At 38.2% G+C, this 23,715-nt stretch overlaps 1 protein-coding gene across 11 annotated transcripts in view; it reads left to right on the forward strand.

The window, feature by feature from the left end:
- CHIC1 (cysteine rich hydrophobic domain 1) overlaps positions 1-23,715 on the forward strand; it is a 295,686-nt gene that overhangs the window by 271,322 nt on the left and 649 nt on the right. For 5 of the 11 annotated variants that reach the window (XR_012127481.1, XR_012127484.1, XR_012127489.1 and 2 more), the window contains 2 exons: positions 7,224-7,291; positions 8,288-9,510. The exons of 1 other annotated variant lie outside the window; for it this stretch is intronic. The gene's annotated coding sequence lies outside the window, so the exon portion shown is untranslated. Of the gene's footprint in view, positions 1-684; positions 4,888-7,223; positions 7,292-8,287; positions 9,511-13,011; positions 14,653-23,715 lie in introns of those variants that run through there. 5 more of the 11 variants (XR_012127485.1, XR_012127488.1, XR_012127486.1 and 2 more) reach the window with 3 other exon arrangements.

A 23,715-nucleotide genomic window follows, 5' to 3' on the forward strand; every position in this document is an offset into this window, starting at 1 on the left:
TGGTATTGATTGGTCATCTATATAGTACTTTACCTCAACTGAAAAAAATGATTGCAATTTAAACTAATATTGTTCACATGCTAAATGTAAAATTGTGCTTTTATAATAAAACAAAAAGGTTTTCTTTCCATGATTTAGGCAATGAACTCTTCGATTGGACACTGAAAGCATTACTCATTAAAAAGAAAAAAAGGTTTAGTTGACTTCATCAAAATTAAAACCTTTTCTATCAAAGAAAGCTAAGGAAATGAAAAAAGCCAGAGTGGAAAAGTATATTTGCAATACCTTATGTGACAAATAATATATCCACAATATATTAAGTGCTCTTATAACTCACTGTTAAAGGAAACCCAATTTTTTCTTTTGAGGAACATTATGTTTATTAGAATCCCCCCTTCACCAAGTCCCCCCACAAACCCCATTACAGTCACTGTCCATCAGCATAGTAAGATGCTGTAGAATCACTACTTGTCTTCTGTGTGTTGCACAACCCTACCTGTGACACCTCCCACATTATACATGGTAATCATAAGGCCCCCTTTCATTTTCCCCACCCTTATCCCTTCCTTCCCACCCCTCCTCCCCTGTCCCTTTCCCTTTGGTAACTGTTAGTGCATTCTTGGGTTCTGTGATTCTGCTGCTGCTTTGTTCCTTCAGTTTTTTCTTTGTTCTTATACTCCACAGATGAGTGAAATCATTTGGTACTTGCCTTTCTCCGCCTGGCTTACTTCACTGAGCATAATACCCTCTAGCTCCATCCATATTGTTGCAAATGGTAGGATTTGTTTTCTTCTTATGGCTGAATAATATTCCATTGTTTATATGTACCACATCTTTATCCATTCATCTGCTGATGGACACTTAGGTTGCTTCCACGTCTTGGCTATTGTAAATAGTGCAGCGATAAACATAGGGGTGCATCTGTCTTTTTCAAACTGGAGTGCTGCATTCTTAGGGTAAATTCCTAGAAGTGGAATTCCTGGGAAACCCAATTTTTTTAAATGTGCATAAGTTCAACAGTGCACATTAAGCATCTGGGAAAGTTCATCTCTTGGATTTGTTAAAAACATTTCACAAACTAGAAATAGAAGATAACTTTCTCAACCAGAGAATAAGAATAACCAGCTAACTTAAGGTTAATTACTGACTACCTTTCCCCTGAGATAAGGAATAAGATTAATTAATGTCTGCTATCAATACTTCAATTTCATATTATACTAGAAATTTTATCCCAATTAGGCAAGAAAAACAAAATTGAATCTAGACTGGAATGGAAGAAGAAAAACACAGATGAAATGATCTTGTATGTACAAAACCCTAGGAAATCCACATAAAATCATTAGCTGTAATAAATGATTTCAGAAAGAAAATTGTAGGATATAAGAAAAATATAGGAAAATGTTTCTGTACAGTAGCAATGAACAATCTGAAAATGAAACTATGAAAATTCCATTTACAATAACATCTAAAACAACTATTAGGCATAAATTGAACAAAAGTGTTAGACTTAACTGAAAATTAGAAAAATTACAATGCAAGAAAAGACCTAAACAGATTGAAAGACATCTTGTGTTCGTGGATTGGAAGAATTAAGTAATGCTAAGATGGTATCATGGGTTGAATTAGGTATCCCTAAAGATACATTAACATCCTAAACTCTTCTTCCTATGAGTTTGACCTTTGGAAATAGGCGCTTACAGATGTCATTAAGTTAAAATGAGGTTCATACTGGAGTAGTTTGGGCCTCTACTCCACCATGACTACTTTTCTTATAAGAAAGGACATGAACAGAAATAGAGAAAATGGCATGAGGTTACAAAAGCAGAGGTTGGAATGATGTTGCCTAAAAGGATAGGAACACTTAAGATTGCTGGCAACACCAGAAGCTTAGATACAGAATGTTTTCTCCCCTAGATCCTTTCAAGGATACTTGATGCTAAAAGTACTTTGATTTCAGACTTCTATACTCTAGAACCATGAATTGATTTCACTAACTTTAAGCTGACAACTTGATTTCAGACTTCTATTCTCCAGAGCTATGGGAAAGCAAATTTTTCTTGTTTTTGAAGCTAGCAAGTTGTTGGTAGTTTGTTAAAAAGTTCTACAGAATGAATATAATTGTCAGTAACCTCCAAAGCCATCTAGAGATTTAGTTCAGTTTCTATCAATGTCCCAGCTGACATCTTTGTAGAAATTGGCAAGCTGATTCTAGAATTCATATGGAGACATGGATACAGGATACACAAAGCAATCTTGAAAGAGGACATTGGAGAAGTCAAATTTCCTGAATTGAAGCTTAGAAGTAAGATCCAGTAATTAACCACATTTTAATGTAAGGATAGTGTTGGTTCCCTCCTGCCTCTGACCCACAGATTTGGAGGGAACGTGACGGAATGCTGAAGATATGAAAGGCCAGCCAGAGGACTCAAGGTGTTGCAGCATAAGAGTAATGCTTAAAAGGCACTCCTCATATTTATTGAACAAATGAACTTAAACGTCTAAAGAAATCTGAGTAAGGGGTTCAACACATGATCAACACACAATCATTATCTGACTTTGAGTCCAGCCCTAGGGCATGATGCTCCTCAAGGATACCAAAACCATGTGAGGGCAGTCACGAGTTGCAGGAACTGTTTTGGTTCTAATCATTCTGTTTTTGATCACGCATCAAGAGTTGTAGGAAAAATAATCAAGTCATATGTATTTGTACATTTGATTTCTATATTTCTTGATTTATGTATTAATTCCACATTTCCCCCTTTTCTTTTAAATAATAGATATAATAAAGAAATAGCAAGTAGACAGTTTCTAACAGAAGGCTTTTTAACATAGCTTACTTCTCCACACTGCAGTATAAAATAAAAGTCTACTTGAATTTACGTGATGTAAAATATAGAAAGTAGATTTAGAACAATTAGAAGGTAATTGCAGGTGATCAGGTCTATGCCTATAGACTGAGTTTTGATCTGAGTTGGACAAGGGCAGCAAAACAGCCATGGGTGCGGAAGCTTTCTCTCAAAACTAGGTTGGTGAGGTTCTAAGCCTCACCTCTGTTGACCCCGTTTCTCACCTGATGGACCCTCTGTGACTGTGCCTGTCTTAGGTTGTTCCTCCCTTGAGGAATATTACCCATCTCTGGCTAACCAGCCATCTTCTGGGGCTATGCAGGGAGATGTAAAGTTGGTGAGAGAGAAGTAGTATTCTTTGAAAAAGTTAGTGTTCTGCCTTTTTGAAAATTTGTGCTTCATGGCTACTATGCCCAGCACTTGTCTTGTGGTATCCTCAATAGCTGGAAATGCTTTGATACACTAAAATTCTATGTATGAGACACAAACTTTAGAAAACGGGTTGTATTCAGGAAGGGAGAAGAAAAGTTACAGAAGTAGCAAACAGAAGAAAAATTTGAAAAGATTATTTCCATGACATTACTTCTTGTAGAGTAGTTTAGGCCTGTATAGGTTTCAACAAAATATCAATTAAATTACGTACACGCATTAACAGAACAGGAGTACATATACATAACAAAAGCAGACCTACAGTAATGGCCCTATCCAATGAAACCAGTTAAGTAACCTTGGCATTTGTGAAATCTTATTAACAGTATTATGAATGCTGTCTAGTTTTTTAATGGTTTGAGAGAAGTCAGACAAAACAACACATTTCTGGAAATTGTTCACATCCCATATGTTCTTTTAACAGCAGACAGTCTATAGTAGCGCGATTTTAAAGTACTGCAATTTGCACTTCTAGCTCTTGACTGAGTTCAAATAATATGGAAGCAGTCAAATTTGTTGTCTTGCTATATGCACAAGCCAGCTTAGATATTTCCTTTTGCATTCCACTGACAAGTCCAGGAACCGGCAGGATGAACGCAGCTGCAACTGCAACAGAGGTGGGATCTAAAAGCTTTGTTGTCATAATCAGACGGCAGAGTTCTGAAAAATCTTTTTTGACTATTTCTGGGATAATCTGTTAAAGCAGGAAGGGTGTGTCCCACACCAAGTAGACCTTGATAATGTGAAGAGAGGGCATAGGGTGTGGAATTGTGTCTCCTGTCCTGCCCCTAAGGTGGGCTGGGTTGTCTGTTTGTCAGGGCTATTTACACTGAAGTCACGGGTTATGCTGAGGGTACCCTTTATTTGTGGAACACTCAAACATTCCAGGCCAAGTTGTTCCTGGCCTTTTGACCTTTAACTGGTTTCACTGAAGATGTCTATATTCCTAGTCTGGTATCTTTACCCTAGAGAAGTAGTGTGACCTTGACTTTGCATAATGCCTAAGAGAGTTTCAATAGGGACTTCTTTGCCCATTGTTACACTGCTGTGACTGTAAGTATCTGTTAGGCTGCAGGCCTCAGGGGAAGGGGTGAGCCTGATGGACAAGCTCAGGCCTCACCAAAGGAGGCAAAGAGACCAACAGGTTCTGGTCTGACAACATTCCAAAGCCTGATCGGATAACCCTCCCAATAGAGCCCTTCACCCAAGCTAAAGGATTAGTGGTAACTTTCCAGTACCTGGCTAAAGGCCAATGAGAGACCTCCACGTACCCTAGACAAGCCAATCCTCATGCCAATGTACACCTTTGCTCTCCCTCCCCCTGCCTTCTTTAAAAACTTGCCTGCTCTGCTGGGTGTGACTTCTCTGGCCTGTAGTACCCAGGCTGCGGGAACATCACCCAGGGGTGGCATTCAAATAAACTACCTGGCCCTTTGTTGCCTCTCTTCGCCTGCTTACTTTGGTCGAAATTTATTGGAATTTATCTTACATATGGTGCCAAAACCCGGGAAGGAGTGTGAACGCGGAGCCCCGACAGGCCACTGGTGGCTCCACCCCCTTCTTCCCCAACCCAGGACCTCAGACTGCTCTCCGCTGCATGGACTATTTTCCAGTGAGTCCCTCAGTTTCCCCCAGTCTGTTTCCCTCCCTAACTCTGTTTCACCTGGTCTGTTAGAAATCATATGTACATCCAGGTGGCCCACCCTCTGCAGGCATCCGTCCTGCCTCTGGCCCTATGGTAGAGGAGACGTCCCTACCTCAGGCCCCAGGACGTCTGCGGGTATCCAGCCCACCCCTGGTCCTATGGTGGGGGAGACGTCCCTCACCCAGGCTTCCAGGATGTCTCCCCTGACTTGGCGTGCTTGGGACGCTGGGCGCTCCTGTCAGTGGGATTAATTGGGGAGTAATGCATACATGGGGAACCAGCCCTCAAAAGCAGAGGCTCAGACCCCACTCTGGTGTCTCATTTCTAATTTGGCTACTCTATATTTGTCCTGGGAAGTTCGCAAATAAAAGCTAGTCTTAATTTGCTCTGAGGCTGTGCCTCAGTATCCCTTGGACAATCAATCTCACTGGCCCCCTGAGGGAACTTTGAATTTTAGTCTCCTCACAACCTTAATTAATTATTGCCACTGGAGCTGAGAGTAGAGTGAAATCCCATATGTGCAGGCTTTTTGGACTTTGCACTCCCGTACAGTCCTTTATGTTGTGTTCAATGACTCAGGTTCTCCTAGCCCGATCTCCAGTTAAAGATTGTCAGCCTCTTACTCTGCTCAGTCCTTTCTTTTCAGATCCGCCAGGAAACCTCAGTCGCCCGCCTCCCTCAGCTCGTGATCCCCTCCCCCTCTCTCCACCACCATCTTTAAGACATTCTCAACCATGCCATTGTCCTGCTCTCCTCTGGTAGCTGCACCACCCCCTCCCCCTCTCCTTCCATCTTCACTGCCCTCTTTCCCCACCAGAACACGCTCCTCCCGCCCTCTAGTTCCAGAAGCCACAGACAAGAAGCTGAGAAGAGGGAAGGCAATTGAATATCAGTGACTCAAGTCTTTATATCAGTTTGTCTGTGTATATGTTTTGTGTGGGGGATGTTGCTGACTGTAGTCGTAGCTCAGTTTGTACATTTGTGTGTCCAGGTGTATAGATGAAAAATATTTTATTTAAAAACAAGCACTTGTGAAAATTCGGCATTCTAAAACTTCCAGAAAATCTAATAAAAATGTTAAGCATTAATGCTAATTTGGGTTTGGCTGAGGCGGGCATGTCCTTGTTATCAGATGCCTAAGTTTACCTAAGGTCATTTAAGTCAATGTTATTTGCTAAATCTTTTAAGAATAAAATGCTTAAAGGCTTGGCTTTGTCTAACATTCAGTAAAGGTTTTGTAAGTCATCTAGCATAGTTCCTAAAAATAAGTAAACAAGCCTAGCAAATAAATATCTTAATAATAATACTGTATTAATGTATAACAGTATATATATATATATGCAAACAGCTTGTAAATTTGTGTAGTAACCAAACTTCTTAAAGTTTTCCAAGTTATATAGACATATTTTGTGCCTAATAAGAAATTTTGCTATAAAGCACATTTCCACAAATGATAATATACGTTCATAAATGTATCAATCTGAAGAATGCTAGTGTAACAGTTTATAGTACCCTATTTTTCAGTGTTCACTGAAGGTTAAAGTAATAGATTTCAGTTCTAATCAAAACTACTTAAAGTAGTAGGAAAAACATTTCTGCAGGCTAAAAAATGTCTTTTGATAAAAGAAAGTAACTGTTCTAAAGTACAGCTGTTTATTTAGAAAGAGAGATCGAAATGTAAAAAGAAAGTTGTAAAGAGTTTGTAGAAGAATTTAATATGGTCATGCTATATATAATTAAAGCAAATGAGTCTCAATATCAAGTGCACACCAAATTAGAATTTTGTTTTCAATTAAAAAGACAAAGTTTTCTTAACTGTTAGTCTGCTCTTAATATTGAAAGATTGCAGAAAGTTCTAATTGTTTTATCAAAGCAGTTTCTTATGCTTAAAGTCTCAGTGAGTTGTGGGAGTCTTTAAGAAAATGAAATCTTAATATTAGAAGGACTAAAAGCTAAACTTTGATTACAACTGTGTAACCTTCTGTATTTGCCTTTGAGGTACTTTGTTTTCATTCTAGTTAATTGGATAAATATTGCTTCATAGCAACCTATAATCCTATTTAAGCAAGTGCCTTAAAACTTTTAACAGCTTCCCAAAATCAAATTCAAAAAGGTGCTTTTACCTCTAGTTAACTCTAATATTTTCCGGAGGGCCCCTGGAACAGAAAAGCTTTTTCTCATTGGAGAAAGTATTTGGCAAATTTAGCTTATTTAGCTGATATATAATTACCTGCTTAATTACCTAGAAAGCACTGTCAAAAAGAATAATGCTAAACTTTGTTACTGAATGTTTTGTGTTACAGAAATCAGAATTTCCTTATGTCAACTGTCTTACAGTAAGCTCTCATCAGACCTTTAACCATTGGCATTTGTAAGTCTTTTATTATTTATAGTCACTGTTTTATTACTCTTAAGCTAGTAAAGAACTAGCTTTCAGCAGAACAAGTATTAGTTACATAAGATTAAGTAAACTAAAGAAGATGATTTTCTGGCTTTTTGTTTCAAATGTTACTGATAAAGTGTTTTAAGCTTTTTCTCTTAAGCTGACAGTTTAGTAAATGACTGCCTTTATAAGCAGAATTGAAACCTTATCTTTCTCTCTACCTTATCCCTCCAGAATTTAAAAACTCTCAGTGACTATTTTTATATTTCATGGCAGTATGTTTATTTGCACAAGTTCAATAAGAATCTGCTTTCCTTGTAAGAGGACCAATTAAAAACACTGGTTATATTACCAAGGCTTTGACTGGAACGTCATACCTGAGAGACACGTGTATAAACTCAGATATGAACAGACAGCTTTAGGGGAACTAAGACTGACTTTATAAAGCCAACAAAGCCCCTTAGAAGAACTGGCCTGGTACCTTGCTTACAGAATTCCCAGCAGCATTACCAGGTGAGTACGGAAGATCACTTCCTGGCAGATGCAGGAACCTCAGAGGAGAGGAATTCACCTAAATGTATAGGTACTGCAGGCACAACCTGAGGGCAAGTCTAGCTTGGCTTTCTGGCCTCAAGAAGCCTTTAAAAGTCTAATCTGAAATTCCTTATGAAAAGTTCCAGTGAAGCATATTTAAAAGAGCCTATGTAATCAATTGCCCTTCTTGCTGCACTTATGCAAATAATCAAGCCAACCATTAAGTATTTTCTTAATCTGGCTACTTCTAATAAAAATGAGGGTGATTTTAGAGAAAAGTATTGTTACAATAATGCAGTCTTATCTATACTAAATCCCAATACTAGTTATTGAGATGTAAACTCGATCCAGAATTCCAGTCCCCCATAATGGCCTGGCTAATGCCCCTACTGGGCCCCTTAATAACGGTTTGTGGTTTGGTTTACTCTTAGTTGCCCCTTGTGTCCCCAGGTTCCTCCAACAGTGGCTAACCCAGATGACCTGGGTTGCCACCAACCAGATGTTACTTCACCGTTACGCACCTCTTCTGACTGAGCCCCCTCCTTCGGCCTAATACCAGCCTCAAACCCCCACGATGCCCCTTGTCAGCCGGAAGTAGCCAGATCAAGTCGTCACCCATTATGACCAAAAGGCTGGAATGTTAGGCTGCAGGCCTCAGGGGAAGGGGTGAGCCTGATGGACAAGCTCAGGCCTCACCAAAGGAGGCAAAGAGACCAACAGGTTCCAGTCTGACAACATTCCAGAGCCTGATTGGATAACCCTCCCAACTAGAGCCCTTCACCCAAGCTAAAGGATTAGTGGTAACTTTCCAGTACCTGGCTAAAGGCCAATGAGAGACCCCCACGTACCCTAGATAAGCCAATCCTCACACCAATGTACATCTTTGCTCTCCCTCCCCCTGCCTTCTTTAAAAACTTGCTGCCTACTCTGCTGGGTGTGACTTCTCTGGCCTGTAGTACCCAGGCCGTGGGAACATCACCCAGGGGTGGCATTCAAATAAACTACCTGGCCCTTTGTTACCTCTCCGCCTGCTTCGGTCGAAATTTATTGGAATTTATCTTACAGTATCCTGCCTTGCTGTTTCCAGACGCCCTCACCCTACTCTGACTACACCCAAGGTCCCTGTCTCATTCCCCCCTCTACAAATGGAGACCCTAGCTGCTGCTAGGGGAAGGGGGCGATGACCGCTATGGCTGCTTCTGTAGGACCCCAACCTCCCTGAGAAATAAGTTAGCCTAAGAGTAGCCATCTTGAAGCCCAAAAAGCCATTCTGATATATGACTCAGAGGGAACAACTGAAACCAGGTAACTCCTCTGGAAAAACAAGTTAATCAATCATGACTGCTGGCAGCGCTAACCTTTCGGTTAGTTAAGCATAAAAGCTGACCCTACCTTGCTACACCCCCAGGACGTGGCACTAACCCAGAAATCGTAGGTTTGAAAAATTACTGCCTTTGTAGTATTGTTATCTTGCTATGTAGTATTGTTATCTTGTTACTACAACATAATCTGTAACCATGGTAAATCTCTAGGGCTAAATGCCTCAGAAAATCCTATATAACCACTTAGTTGTAAGTACTCAGGGTCCTCGTTGAGACCTGCTGCGACAGGCTGACTTGGACCCCAACTAGTTGGCTTCCGAATAAATTCCTCTTGCTTGTTGCATCAAGAAACGTCTTTGGTGAGTGATTTGGGGCGGCGCCTTCCTCAGGGGAATCCAACATTTGGGGGCTCGTCCGGGATCATGCGCTCACCCCGCTTCACTCCCGAAGTCGCTCTTGGAGGAAGAGGTAAGATTAGTGGCGCCTTGAGTTGTCTGTGTTCTGTCTTCTGTTTTTCAGTGAGACCGGTCAGAATTCTGAAAAGGGGTACCCACTGTCTGGCAGCTGTCCCGATCCCGTAAAGGGGTCGAGACTGCGGTCGGTAGACGTACTAGGAGCACCGCAGGCTGCAACCCTGGGGGACGCCTCGGGGAGGTTGGGAGGCCAGGGACGCCTGGTAGCCTCCCGTCTGTTTTTCTGGCAAGGTGAATCTGATGAGATAGGGTTGATTTTCAGGCGCCAGGAATATCAACCCTCTGATTCCTTTCGGTTTCTGTTTGAAAATCTGAGAAAAAACAAAAAGCGGCCGCTGTGTGTCTAATCTGTGTGTGTCTCTGTTTTTTGTGTCTTTCATGTGCCTAATAATTGTTATACTGACAATGGGACAGACTCAGACAACCCCCTAAGTGTGTAAATGAATATATCTTTCTACCTCCGGATGGTATTAATGAAATTGATTTAAAGACAAGCGCTTGTGAAAATTGAGTGTTCTAAAACTTCCAGAAAACCTGATAAAAAAGTGTTAAGCATTAATGCTAATTTGAGTTTGCCTGAGGCGGGCATGTCCTGGTAGTTGTCGGCTGCCTGAGTTTACCTAGAGTCATCTGAGTCATGTTATCTGCTAAATCTTTTAAGAATAGAATGCTTAGAAGCTTGGCTTTGTCTAGTGTTCAGTGGGGGTCTTGTGAGTAGGCTAGCATAGTTATTGCAGGTAGGTGAACTGGATAAGTGTGGCAAGTGAACACCTTTTTAACTGTGTGTTGCAGTGTGTATGCCTACCTGCAGCCTGAGAATCTTTGTAGTAACTTAAAGCCTTAGAGTTTTGTTAAGCTGAGAAGATGTGCTCTGTGTTTGCTGGGAGATTGTGCTGTGAAGCTCATGGTTGCAGAAATTGTAAGATGTGTTCGTAAGTTTGTCAGTCTAGGAAATGTTGGTTTGACAGTTTGCAGTGTCCTGCTTCTCAGTGTTCACTGGAGGTTGAAGTTTCTAATAGTTTTGAGTTCTGGTTAGAACTGCTTAAAGTGATAGAGAGGGCATTTCTCTATGTTGAAAGATCACAGCAGTTTCTCATGCTTAAAGTCTCAGTGAGTTGCCATGAAATCGTAATGTTAAAGGGACTAAAAGCTAAAGTTTGTTAACAACTGTATAACCTTTATTTGCCTTTGAAATATTTTGTTATTAAAAATGATTGCATGGCCTGAAAAATTGAATTCCTAAGCAGAATGGTAACAAAGCTTTTTTTTCAGCTGATTAAATGCACTTAGTTAACAAACCAAAATTTATTCTTAAAAATTAAACTGTAGAATCTGGACAAGATTATGTTTCTCCCAGAAAAACAGGTTTCACTGTAAAGGTTTAGATAGACGAACGTGTGACCACTTTTGAGAAAAGTTGTAATAGATTTTTTGAGAACCACCAGGTCTTCTTGTTTAATTTATATGCTGTATGTTTAAAAAAAAAAAAACATGGGGGACTCTCCATATTTTTTAATGCAAATAATCTTAGAGCTTTTAATAGAATTTGCATAGCAGCTTATATCTACTATTAAAAAGTAAAACATTCTTGAAGCTTTCAGGGAAGACCTGTAAACTTAAGCACTTTCTCTGCTTTTTTGTATCTGGTCTTAGACACTTATGCTGAGTTATGTTCTTATTATTTTCACTGTTTGTAAGCTATTGATTGTAAGCCAAAGGTCATCATTTCTCAGTCCCTAAATGAAGAAGTAAAATGCCTGATCTCTTTCATCTCAAATCATATTTCTGGTCATATCTGAATATCTGTGTGAAAGAAAGAGACATTTAAATTTGAGATTCTGCTTAAACTTTTAAGTTGAATTTGACTATAGCCATATTCATTCTTTGTATGTATCTCTAACAAGTCTTTTGTATGCCTGGTGATATTATACTCTGCCTTGAGTTTAGACAGTTCTTTCAGCTAAATATGAATTCTTATTGTAGCTTTTTTCCCCTCCTGAAGATCAACGCAGAAGAATCTACCATCTGCTACCATTCTCTCAAGAATGCTTAGTAACCTAAAATTAGTTTGACTTTCTGTATGTTGTCTTTAAAAATTGACAGCAGCAATCTCCCCTGCTGCCCCACTTTTTAAGATATCTTGTTTACTGTGCTGAGTATATAGACAATAAATGTGTAATGATAGTTCTAAAAAAATTAAATGCAAAAAGGTGCTTTTACCTCTAGTTAACTCTGATATTTTCCAGAGGGCCCCTGGAACATGTCAGAAGAATTTTTTCTCACTAGAGAAAGTATTTGACTAATTTGGCTTATTTATCTGATATATATATATTTATTTACCAGGAAAGCACTGTCAAAGAGAATGATGCTAAACTTTGTTACTAAATGTTTTGTATTACAGAAATATCAGAATTTCCTTATGTCAACTGTTTTACAGTAAGCTCTCATCAGATCTTTAACCATTGTCATTTGTAAGTCTTTTGTCATTTATAGTATTATCCCTAAACTGGTAAAGAACTAGATTTCAGCAGAACAGGTATTAGTTACATAAGATTACATAAACTAAAGAAAATGATTTTGTGTCTTTTTGTTTCAAATGTTGCTGGTAAAGTGTTTTAACCTTGTTCTCTTAAACTGACAACAGTTTAGTAAATGACTATCTTTATGAGCAGAATTGGAGCATCCTTCTCTCTACTTGATCCCTCCAGAGTTTAAAAACTTTCAGTGACTGTTTTTGTATTCCATGGCAGTATGTTTATTTGCACGAGTTCAATAAGAATCTGCTTTCCTTGTGAGAAGACTACTTAAGAACACTGGTTATACTACCAGGGCTTTGACTGGAATGTCGTACCTGAGAGACATGTGCATAGACTCAGATGTGAACAACTTTAAAGAACTAAGATTGACTTTATAAAGCCAACAAAGCCCCTTGGAAGAACTGGCCTAGTACCTTGCTTACAGAGTTCCCAGCAGCCTTACCAGGTGAGTAAAGAAGGTCACTTCCTGGCAGGTGCAGAGACCTCGAGAAGAGAAGAATTCATCCAAATCTACAGGTACTGCAGGTAAAGCCTGATGGCAAGTCTGGCTTGGCTGTCTGGCCTCAAGAGGCCTTTAAAAGTTCAATCTGAAATTCCTTACAAAAAGTTCCAGCAAAGCATATTTAAAAGAGCCTGTGTAATCAATTGCTCTTCTTGCTGCACCTGTGCAAATAATCAAGCCAGCTGTTAATTATTTTCTTAACCTAGTTACTTCTAGTAAAAATGAGAGTGATTTTAGAGAGAAGTATCGTTTCAATAATGTAGCCTCCTTCCAGAATAAAAAATCTAACTCCAGATGTTGCTACATAACCTAATAACACAATTTGTTTTATCTTGCCTAGAAGCCACAAAACTGCAAATAGTAATAAAAATGAAACCCAGAATAGAAGCGCCAGCCTTCTGAAGCCCTCTCAACTGACCAGTGATGGAGACCTAGCTGCACCCTTTACTGCGCCCCCTTCTCAGCACGAAGCAGCCAGAGCGGTCATCGCCCCTTTTCCCTAGCAGCAGCTAGAGTCTCTATCTGTAGAAGAAAGAATGAGACCATACCCATAGCCTTCCCTGGTAAAAACAGGTATTTAATCCCTCCTCCCAAGAGATAGTGGGCTTGTAACACTGGAGTGACCCCATGTGTCTCTACTTCTGCCTTCAACTCCTCCCGTGATTTCTGTATCATGGTCCAGTTAGTACCCAGACTAATGTATCATGATGACTTATCATTCGTGGCAGAATTAGAACCTAAACTAAGGTATAAAAGAGAGCCAGTCTCACTCACTCTAGCTGTATTACTAAGAGTAGGAGTCGCAGCCGGAGTAGGACCAGGGGCAGCTGCAATTATACAAGAAAACCAACATTATGAAGGACTAAGAATAGCTATCGATGAAGATTTGAGAACTATAGAACAGTCTATTTCTAAACTTGAAGAGTCCCTAACCTCCCTCTCTGAAGTAGTGCTGCAAAATCGACGAGGGTTAGATTTACTATTTCTAAAAGAAGGTGGATTATGTGCAGCTCTAAAAGAAGAATGTTGCTTCTATGCAGACCATACTGGAGTAGTAAGAGACTCAATGTCTAAACTGAGAGAAAGATTAGATCAGCAAAAGCGAGAACGAGAAGCTAACCAGAGCCTGTTTGAATCCTGGTTCTCTAGATCCCCATGGCTTACAACTCTAATATCCACCTTGGCAGGACCCCTGCTTATTTTTATATTGCTCCTCACCTTAGGTCCCTGCATTTTAAATCGAGTAATAACCTTTATTAGAGAAAGAGTAAGTGCTGTGCAGGTGCTAATGCTGAGATAACAGTATCATACCCTCACACATCAAGAAGACACCAACATTCCATGATTAGAATGTTCAGAAAAAGAAGTGGGGAATGTAGGACCCCAACCTCCCTGAGAAATAAGTTAGCCTAAGAGTAGCCATCTTGAAGCCCAAAAAGCCATTCTGATATATGACTCAGAGGGAACAACTGAAACCAGGTAACTCCTCTGGAAAAACAAGTTAATCAATCATGACTGCTGGCAGCGCTAACCTTTCGGTTAGTTAAGCATAAAAGCTGACCCTACCTTGCTACACCCCCAGGACGTGGCACTAACCCAGAAATCGTAGGTTTGAAAAATTACTGCCTTTGTAGTATTGTTATCTTGCTACGTAGTATTGTTATCTTGTTACTACAACATAATCTGTAACCATGGTAAATCTCTAGGGCTAAATGCCTCAGAAAATCCTATATAACCACTTAGTTGTAAGTACTCAGGGTCCTCGTTGAGACCTGCTGCGACAGGCTGACTTGGACCCCAACTAGTTGGCTTCCGAATAAATTCCTCTTGCTTGTTGCATCAAGAAACGTCTTTGGTGAGTGATTTGGGGCGGTGCCTTCCTCAGGGGAATCCAACACTTCATGCTGAGAGGGGATGCAGTCAGGGGTGCAGTTAGGTCTCCATCAGTGGTCAGTCGAGAGGGCCTTGAAAGATTGGTGCTTCTATCTTGGGTTCCATTTCTATTACTATTTCCAGTTTTATGGCTTCTAGGCAAAATAGAACAAATTGTGTTATTAGGTTAATTAGCAACATCTGGAGTTGGATTTTCCATTCTGGAAGGACAAACTTGATGAGATTAAGAATGCATGGCTGGAATAGTAAAACTTTAAATGAAATGATGGGCGAAAACAAACATTTGGAGAATCATAGCCAGATATTTTGGGGAAACTAGAATTCTGGGTTTAATCTATGTCCCAATGACTAGAATTAGGATTCAGTGTAGACGAGGCTGCATTATTGAAACAATGGTGTTCTCTAAAATCACCATCATTTTTGTTAGAAGTAACCAGATTAAGAAAATAATTAACACTTAGCTTGATTATTTGCATAAGTGCAGCAAGAAGAGCTATTGATTACACAGGATCTTTTAAATGTGCTTTGCTGGAACTTTTTATAAGGAATTTCAGATTGGACTTTTAAAGGCTTCTTGAGGCCAGAAAGCCAAGCCAGATTTGACATCAGGTTTTGCCTGCAGTACCTGTAGATTTGGGTGAATTCCTCTCTGCTTGAGGTCCCTGGGACATTTTGAGGTTCCTGCAACCTGCCAGGAAGTGACCTTCCTTAGTTTACTTAGTCCCATGTAACCAATACCTGTTCTGCTGAAATCTAGCTCTTTACTAGTTTAGGAGTTATAAAACAGTGACTATAAATGACAAAAGACTTACAAGTGAAAATGGCCAAAGATCTCATGAGACCTTACAATAAGACAGTTGACATACGGAAATTTGGATATTTCTGTAACAGAATACGTTTAGTAACAAAGTTTAGTCCATTCCCTTTGACAGTGCTTTCCAGGTAATTAAGCAGGATTATGTATCAGATAAATAAGACAAATTAGCCAAGTACTTTCCCTAATGAGAAAAAATTCCTCTGACATGTTCCAGGGGCCCTTTGGAAAATATCAGAGTTAACTAGAGGTAAAAGCACTTTTTCAATTTGATCTTGGGAAGTTGTCAGAAGAAAGTTTCTTTGGCATTTGCTTAAATAAGATTATAATTTGCCATGAAGCAATACTTACCCATTTAACCAGAATGACAACAAAATACCTCAAAGGCAAATACAGAAGGTTACACAGCAAAGCTTAGCTTTTAGTCCTTTTAATATTAAGATCTCATTTTCTTAAATACTCAGACGACTCACTGAGAATTTAAGCATGAGAAACTGCTTTGATAAAACAATTAGAAAACCTCTTGCAATTTTTCAACATTAAGAGCAGATTAACCGTTTAAGAAAACTTTGTCCTAACTGAAAACAAAATTCTAATTTGCTGTGTACTTGATATCAAGACTCATTTGCTTTAATTTTACATAGAATGACCCTATCAATTCTTCCACAAAGTTTCTACAAGTTTTTTTACATTTAAGAGTTCTTCCTCTTTAAATAAACAGCTGTACTTTAGAACTAAGCTACTTTCTTTTATCAAAAGACACATTCTTTAGCATGCAGGAAAAAAATGTTTTCCTTATTTTAAGTAGCTTTAATTGGAACTTAAAACCATTAGGAACTTTAATTTTCAGTGAACACTGAGAGATAGGCTGTTGTAAATTTACACTAGCATTCTTTAGATTGACAAATTTATGAACACTTTATAATTCCTGGAACCGACTGCTTTACAGCACAGTCTCTAAGCACAAAATATGTCTACCTAACTTAGCAAAACTGTAAGATTTTTGGTTACCACAAAGATTCCCAGGCTGTTGATAGGTATACACACTGTAACACACAATTATTAAGACGTTTACTTGCTACACTTATTTAGTTTATTCATTCCTAACACCCATGCTCACAAAACTTTTACCAAACATTAGACAAAGTCAAGCGTCTTTTTAAGCATTTTTTTCTTGAAAGATTTAACAGATAACATCAACTTAAATGACTTTAGGTAAACTTAGGCAGCTAATAACCATAAGGACATGTCCATTTCAGTTTAACTTAAATTAGCATTAATGCTTAATATCTTATTATTATCTGGAAGTTTTAGAATGTCTAATTTTTACAAGCGCTTGGTTTTAAATCAATTAATTCTTATTAATACCATTCAGAGGTAGAAAAATATTTTTCATTTACACACTTAGACACAGAGATTGAGATGTAATGACTATAGTTAGCAACACTTTTCATAAAAGAACACATACACAGATGAACTGATACAAAGATTTGAGTCCCTTATATTCAATTGCTATTTTTCTTTTTAGCTTATTTGACTAAAAGTATCTTAGTTTTCAAGAACACATTCTAAGGGCGAGCAGTTTACATAAGTGGGTTAAGTTTTAGATGGCCCCAGATGTACAGGGCTGATGAAGGCTCTTTACTGATAGGAACTGTGTGTGTCTAGGGGGCTGGAAATGAAATGCAAGTACAATTCTAGCACCAGTTATTTAAAGCCAGGCTGTATTGCAGAAGACGAATTTCTTCCATTTCAGGGAGTCTAGTTTAAAAACCTCCGAAATTTTGAAAATAGTGATGAACTCAGTAAGTAGATTTCCACCAAAATAATTTAGAAAACTAGTTCCATATTGTAGTCTATGGGATTTTTGATGATTTCCCTTCTCTGCATCAAAATATATTTAGCTGCATAACCTTGTATACTTCTCTCAGGGGCCAGGCCTTTCTAATCAGAGACTTAACACTGGTAGCCAATGCTAATCATCTTTTAGGTAGCCCAACGGATGCCCAGACACATTTTATGAGATAAAGAGTATAGCATTTAGTCAGGAATAAGAGGAAAGTGTGGATCTCCTACCTTGCAGTGGTGGGCATCAGGTTCCGTGACACTGATGATGTTAGAAGAGAGGAATATCCCCTGCCTCACTCAGAGGCCGGGGAAGCCTGAAGAAGCAGGCTGGAAGTCAGAGATAGAGAATCACTCCTCCTGGATACCCTGTTGGGTTGTCAGGGTCTGATTCCAGATACTCAGACCTTTGAGAAGCCGCTAAAGCGTAAGCCTCAGCCTAGACTCTTGCAGTTGCCCATGGCTTTCCTCAGTCCATTGCATCCAAGGAGATGCCTCTGAAAGGGAATCCTGGCCTCCTCTCAGGTGTCTTTTCCGGCTCCCAAGGAAGATGGGGGATCCACTGAGGGAGACACAGGGGAACCTGCTGTTTGAGATTTTGAGAACAGCAGCTGGGCTACTCCATTTATATGGCTGATGAGCACCCAATGTTGTGTGCCATTCCTTCTATAAGGACAGTAAAATAAAAGGCAAGCTTGAATGCTGATACTCACCTCCAAAGTTATCCTGGACGAGTCCCAAAAAATGATGCTGAGGTTCTTGTTTGTGGAGTAGAAGAATGAATTTAGCAAACAGTCAAGATAGGAGAGCTAAAGGGAGGCTTTTATTTATACATAAAGTAAAAGGATAGACAGCTCTAACACCCATTCTCCTTAAAGTTTTCCAAAAAATAGAAGAGGAGGGAATACTCCCAAACTCATTCTATGAAGCCAACATCACCCTAATACCAAAATCAGGCAAAGACCCCACCAAAAAAGAAAACTACAGACCAATATCCCTGATGAACGTAGTTGTATAAATACTCAACAAAATATTAGCAAACCGAATTCAAAAATACATCAAGAGGATCATGCACCATGACCAAGTGGGATTCATCCCAGGGATGCAAGGATGGTACAACATTCGAAAATCCATCAACATCATCCACCACATCAACAAAAAGGACAAAAACCACATGATCATCTCCATAGATGGTGAAAAAGCATTCGACAAAATTCAACATCATGATAAAAACTCAACAAAATGGGCATAGAGGGCAAGTACCTCAAATAATAATAGGCCATATATGATAAACCCACAGCTAGCATCATACTGAACAGCAAGAGGCTGAAACCTTTTCCTCTGAGATTGGAAACAAGACAGGGATGCCCACTCTCCCCACTGTTATTCAACGTGGTACTGGAAGTTCTAGCCATGACAATCAGACAAAACAAAGAAATAGAAGGAATCCAGATTGGTAAAGAAGAAGTCAAACTGTCACTATTTGCAGATGACATGATATTGTACATTAAAAACCCTAAAGACTCCACTGTAAAACTACTAGAACTAATATTGGAATTCAGCAAAGTTGCAGGATACAAAATTAACACACAGAAATCTGTAGCTTTCCTATACACTAACAATGAACTTACAGAAAGACAAATCAGGAAAACAATTGCATTCACAATAGCATCAAAAAGAACAAAATACCTAGGAATACACCTAACCAAGGAAGTGAAAAACCTATACCCTGAAAACTACAAGACACTCTTAAGATAATATTAAAGAGGTCACTAAGAAATGGAAACTCATCCCATGCTCTTGGGTAGGAATAATTTATATAGTCAAAATGGCCATGCTGCCCAACGCAATATCCAGATTCAATGCAATCCCTATCAAATCACCAACAACATTCTTCAATGAACTGGAACAAACAAATAGTTCAAAAATTCATATGGTACCATCAAGGACCCCAAATAGCCAAAGCAGTCATGAGAAGGAAGAATAAAGTGGGTGGGGGGATCTCCCTCCCCAACTTCAAGCTCTACTACAAAGCCACAGTAATCAAAGACAATTTGGTACTGGCACAAGAACAGAGTCATAGACCAGTGGAACAGAATAGAGACTGCAGACATTATTCTGCAAACATATATGGCCAGTTAATATACGATTGAGGAGCCATGCATATACAATGGGGAAATGTCAGTCTCTTCAACAGATCTTGCTGGCAAAACTGAACAGCTTCATGTGAGAGAATGAAACTGGATCACTGTCTAACCCCATACACAAAAGTAAATTTGAAATGGATCAAATACCTGAATGTAAGTCATGAAACCATAAAACTCTTAGAGAAAAACATAGGCAAAAATCTCATGGACATAAATATGAGTGACTTCTTCATGAACAGATCTCCCCGGGCAAGGAAAACAAAGACAAAAATGAACAAGTGGGACTATATCAAGCTAAAAAGCTGTACAGCAAAGGACGCCATCAATAGAATGAAAGGTATCCTACAGTATGGGAGAACATATTCATAAATGACAGATCCGATAAAGGATTGACATCCAAAATTATATAAAGAGCTCACACGCCTCAACAAACAGAAAGCAAATAATCCAATTAAAAAATTGGCAGAGGAGCTGAATAAATAGTTCTCTAAAGAAGAAATCCAGATGGCCAACAGGAACATGAAAAGATTCTCCACATCGCTAATCATCAGAGAAATGCAAATTAAAACCACAATGAATTATCACCTCACACCGTTAAGGATCGCCATCATTGAAGAGACAAACAACATTAAATGTTAGCAAGGTTGTGGAGAAAGGGGAACCCTCCTACACTGCTGATGGGAGTGTAAATTCGTTCAACCATTGTGGAAAGCAGTATGGAGGTTCCTCAAAAAACTCAAAATAGAAATACCATTTGACCCAGGAATGCCATTTCTAGGAATTTACCCTAAGAATGCAGCACTCCAGTTTGAAAAACAGATGTTTATCGCTGCATTATTTACAATAGCCAAGATATGGAAGCTACCTAATTGTCCATCAGTAGATGAATGGATAAAGAAGAGGTGGTACATATACACAATGGAATATTACTCAGCCATAAGAAAAATCAGATTCTACCATTCGCAACAACATGGGTGGAGGTAGAGTGTATTATGTTCAGTGAAATAAGCCAGGCAGAGAAAGACAAGTACCAAATGACTTCACTCATATGTGGAGTGTAAGAACAAAGAAAAACTGAAGGAACAAAACAGCAGCAGTATCCCAGAACTCAAGAATGGACTAATAGTTACCATAGGGAAAGGGACTGGGGTGGGTGGAAGGACAGAGAGGTATAAGGGTGGGGGAAAAGTGTGCATTATGATTAGCATGTATAGTGCATGGGTGGTACGGGGAGGGCTGTGCAACACAGAGAAGACGAGTAGTGATTTTACAGCATCTTACTATGCAGATGGACAGTGACTGTGAAGGGTATGTGGGGGGGACTTGTTGACGAGGGGAGCCTAGTAAACATAATGTTCTTCATGTAATTGTAGATTAATGATACCAAAAGAAAAAGAAAAGAAATAAAGACATTACATAATGACAAGGGGATCCGTCCAGCAAGAAGATATAGCAATTATAAATATCTATGTACCTAACATTGTAGCACCTAAATATGAAAAGCAAATACTAACAAACCTAAAGAGAAATGTTGACAGCAGCACAATAATAGAGGACTTCAACACTACTCACCCCTCATTTGCAGGAAATGATTGATTTTTCAGAAAATCAATAAGGAAACTTGGTTTGGCTATTTGAACATTAGACTAGATGGACTTAACAAATATATACAGAAGTAAATAATTAAAATAATGCTTTATAATGAAGAGAATGACGGGCCTATAGCACACACCAACATATGCAGTTTGGGAGTCCTAGATGAGAGGAATTTGAGAAACAGAAAATAAGTATATTTGAAATAATGAATGAAATCTTCCAAAATATGAAGAAAGATATCTACCTGCATATCCAGATGCTTAATGAAGTTCAAATCAGATACTGGAAGATAATAACCCTTAGGCATATAAAGCAAATTAAAATCTGGACACAAACATAAAATCTTGAAAGCAATAAGAGGTGTCACTTGTCATGCCTATGGGATCTTACATTAAATTAGCAGCTGATTTTTTAACGTACTATACAGGCAGATGGTAGATGAAAATAATGATTTATAAAAATGTCAACTGTCCCATTTCTGGTTATGCTGTCCTTCAAGAATGATGGACAAATTAAGACTTTTCCAGATAAAACAGAATTTGTCACTACAAACCTGTGTTGCAAGCAAAATTAAATAACTCTTTCAAACTTTAATGAAAGAAAACTAGATATTACTCAAAGCCATATGAAGAAGTAAAGAATACTCTTAAAAATAACTTCATAGTTAAATATAAAAGCTAATACTTTAGTGTTTTGTGTATAGTTAATTATATGTGATTTGAAATATATGATGAAATAATTATTCAATTCCACTTAACATATTGTTGTAATTTGTGATAACACTGAGGAACAGAGTTGTGTAACTGTTTTTGTATAGTACTGAAGCTAAAATGGTATTCAAACTTGATTATTTAAAATTTAAGTAGTTAATTGCAGTCCCGTTGTTAACCAGTATGAAAAAATACATAAATTTTGCAGAGTTTTAAGCAACCCAGGTAAGTATCTAGAAATACCACCAGAGCCAATGTACAAAGACTGGGAGAGGTTTTATTCTTTTTTATTCTCCTCTTCAAGGTAATACTGGTTTTAAACACCAGCTGAAAAATAAGCTTAAATGACCACACAGAATAAGGAATAGTATTTTGCAGTAATAGTTTAGAAATGGCATTAAGCAGACAATTGTAGTCTAAAATTATTAAGGATAACAAGCTCTGGAAATGGACTCCAATCTGATTTCCAGATTTATCAAATTAGGGTTAGTAGTACTATTTTCAACAAAATATCACGGAGCATATAAAGAAAGATAAACATATGGCCCATTCACAGGAAAAATAGTAACCATACTAATCAACTTCCTGACATTGGTGTTACTAGAGAAATACTTGAAATAATTGTATTAAATTTGCTAGGATAAAGAAAAGCATTGAGAAAGACCTAAAAGAAACCAAGGTAATGTTGGTTTATCTACAAACAATGATAATATCAGTAAGAATATAAATTTTAAGAAATTAAATAGAAATTCTGGAGACAAGTAATTACAATAAGACATTCACTACATATGTTCAGGTTTAAGCAGGCATAAAGAGTAAGTGAACTTGATGTTAGGACAATTGATACCAAGTTACAGGAGGAGAAACAAAAACAACAAAGCATAACGTGTCTGTTGCTCTGAAGTGAAACAAAATACATATTTTGGGTGTTCCATAGGAAGAGACATAGATGGAGCAGAGAGTATATTTTAAGATAATGTAGCTTAAAAATCCAGAAATTTTGAGGTTTGAATGAATCTACAAATCCAAGAAGCTTAACAAAGTTCAGGTAGGATAAACCCAGAGTCCCACACTAAAACACAGCTTAATCAAATTTTTGAAAAGATCAACCTCAAATAAAATTTTTGACATACATATGAAATAATATAAACAGCCATTTCTCAGAATCCATGGAGGGCAAGAGATAGTTGGATGATACTGGAAATCCTACCAAATAAATTACCCCAAGAATTCTATATTTGCCAAAACTTGTATAAAAATGAAGGAGAAATTAAGACATTCCTAGATACACAAAAACAGAGGAAGTTTGTTCTTTATAGACTTGCCATGCAAGATATCATGAAGTATTTTAGGTTGTAATGGAATCATAATATATAGTAACTCAAAGCTGAATAAGAATGTAATGATCTGCAGTGACAGAAAAAAACAGGGAAATATAAAAGCCAGTATTCCTGTTTTGGTTTGCTACTTGTTATTTTCTGCATTATATAAAAAGTATGCATGTGAAATAATTGCATAATTGGGCACACATAAAGTTTTACATGGTGACAGAAACAATATAAGGGTGTTTGGTGAGAATTTAAGGGAATTTTCTAACAGTTCAAGATATTTTTATAAATCTACCATGTAATTGTAATTTTCATGACCACAATGAAAATATCTAATATAAATACATTATACACATACCCACACACAAAAGGAAGTGAGAAAGCAATCAAAGTGAACATTGCAAAATCTCTACACAAAATGAGGCCATAATGGAGGAGATGAGGTACCATAACCATGATATACAGAAAACAACACCAAAAAAAGTCCTTGTCAGTAATTTCTCTAAATGTAAATATATTAAACTCTAATCAACAAGCAGAGAGTTGTGAAATGTGTAAAAACCCATGATCTATTCATATGTCATCTTCATGAAACATTGTTTTCTTTTTAAAAATTCAAATACAGTTGGTATGAAATATATTGGTTTCAGGTATATAATATAGTGATTTGGCAGTTGTATACATTACTGAATGCTCACCAGGGTAAGCATG

This window comes from Manis javanica, chromosome X, assembly GCF_040802235.1.
Source record: "Manis javanica isolate MJ-LG chromosome X, MJ_LKY, whole genome shotgun sequence".
NCBI classification, from domain to species: Eukaryota; Metazoa; Chordata; class Mammalia; order Pholidota; family Manidae; genus Manis; species Manis javanica.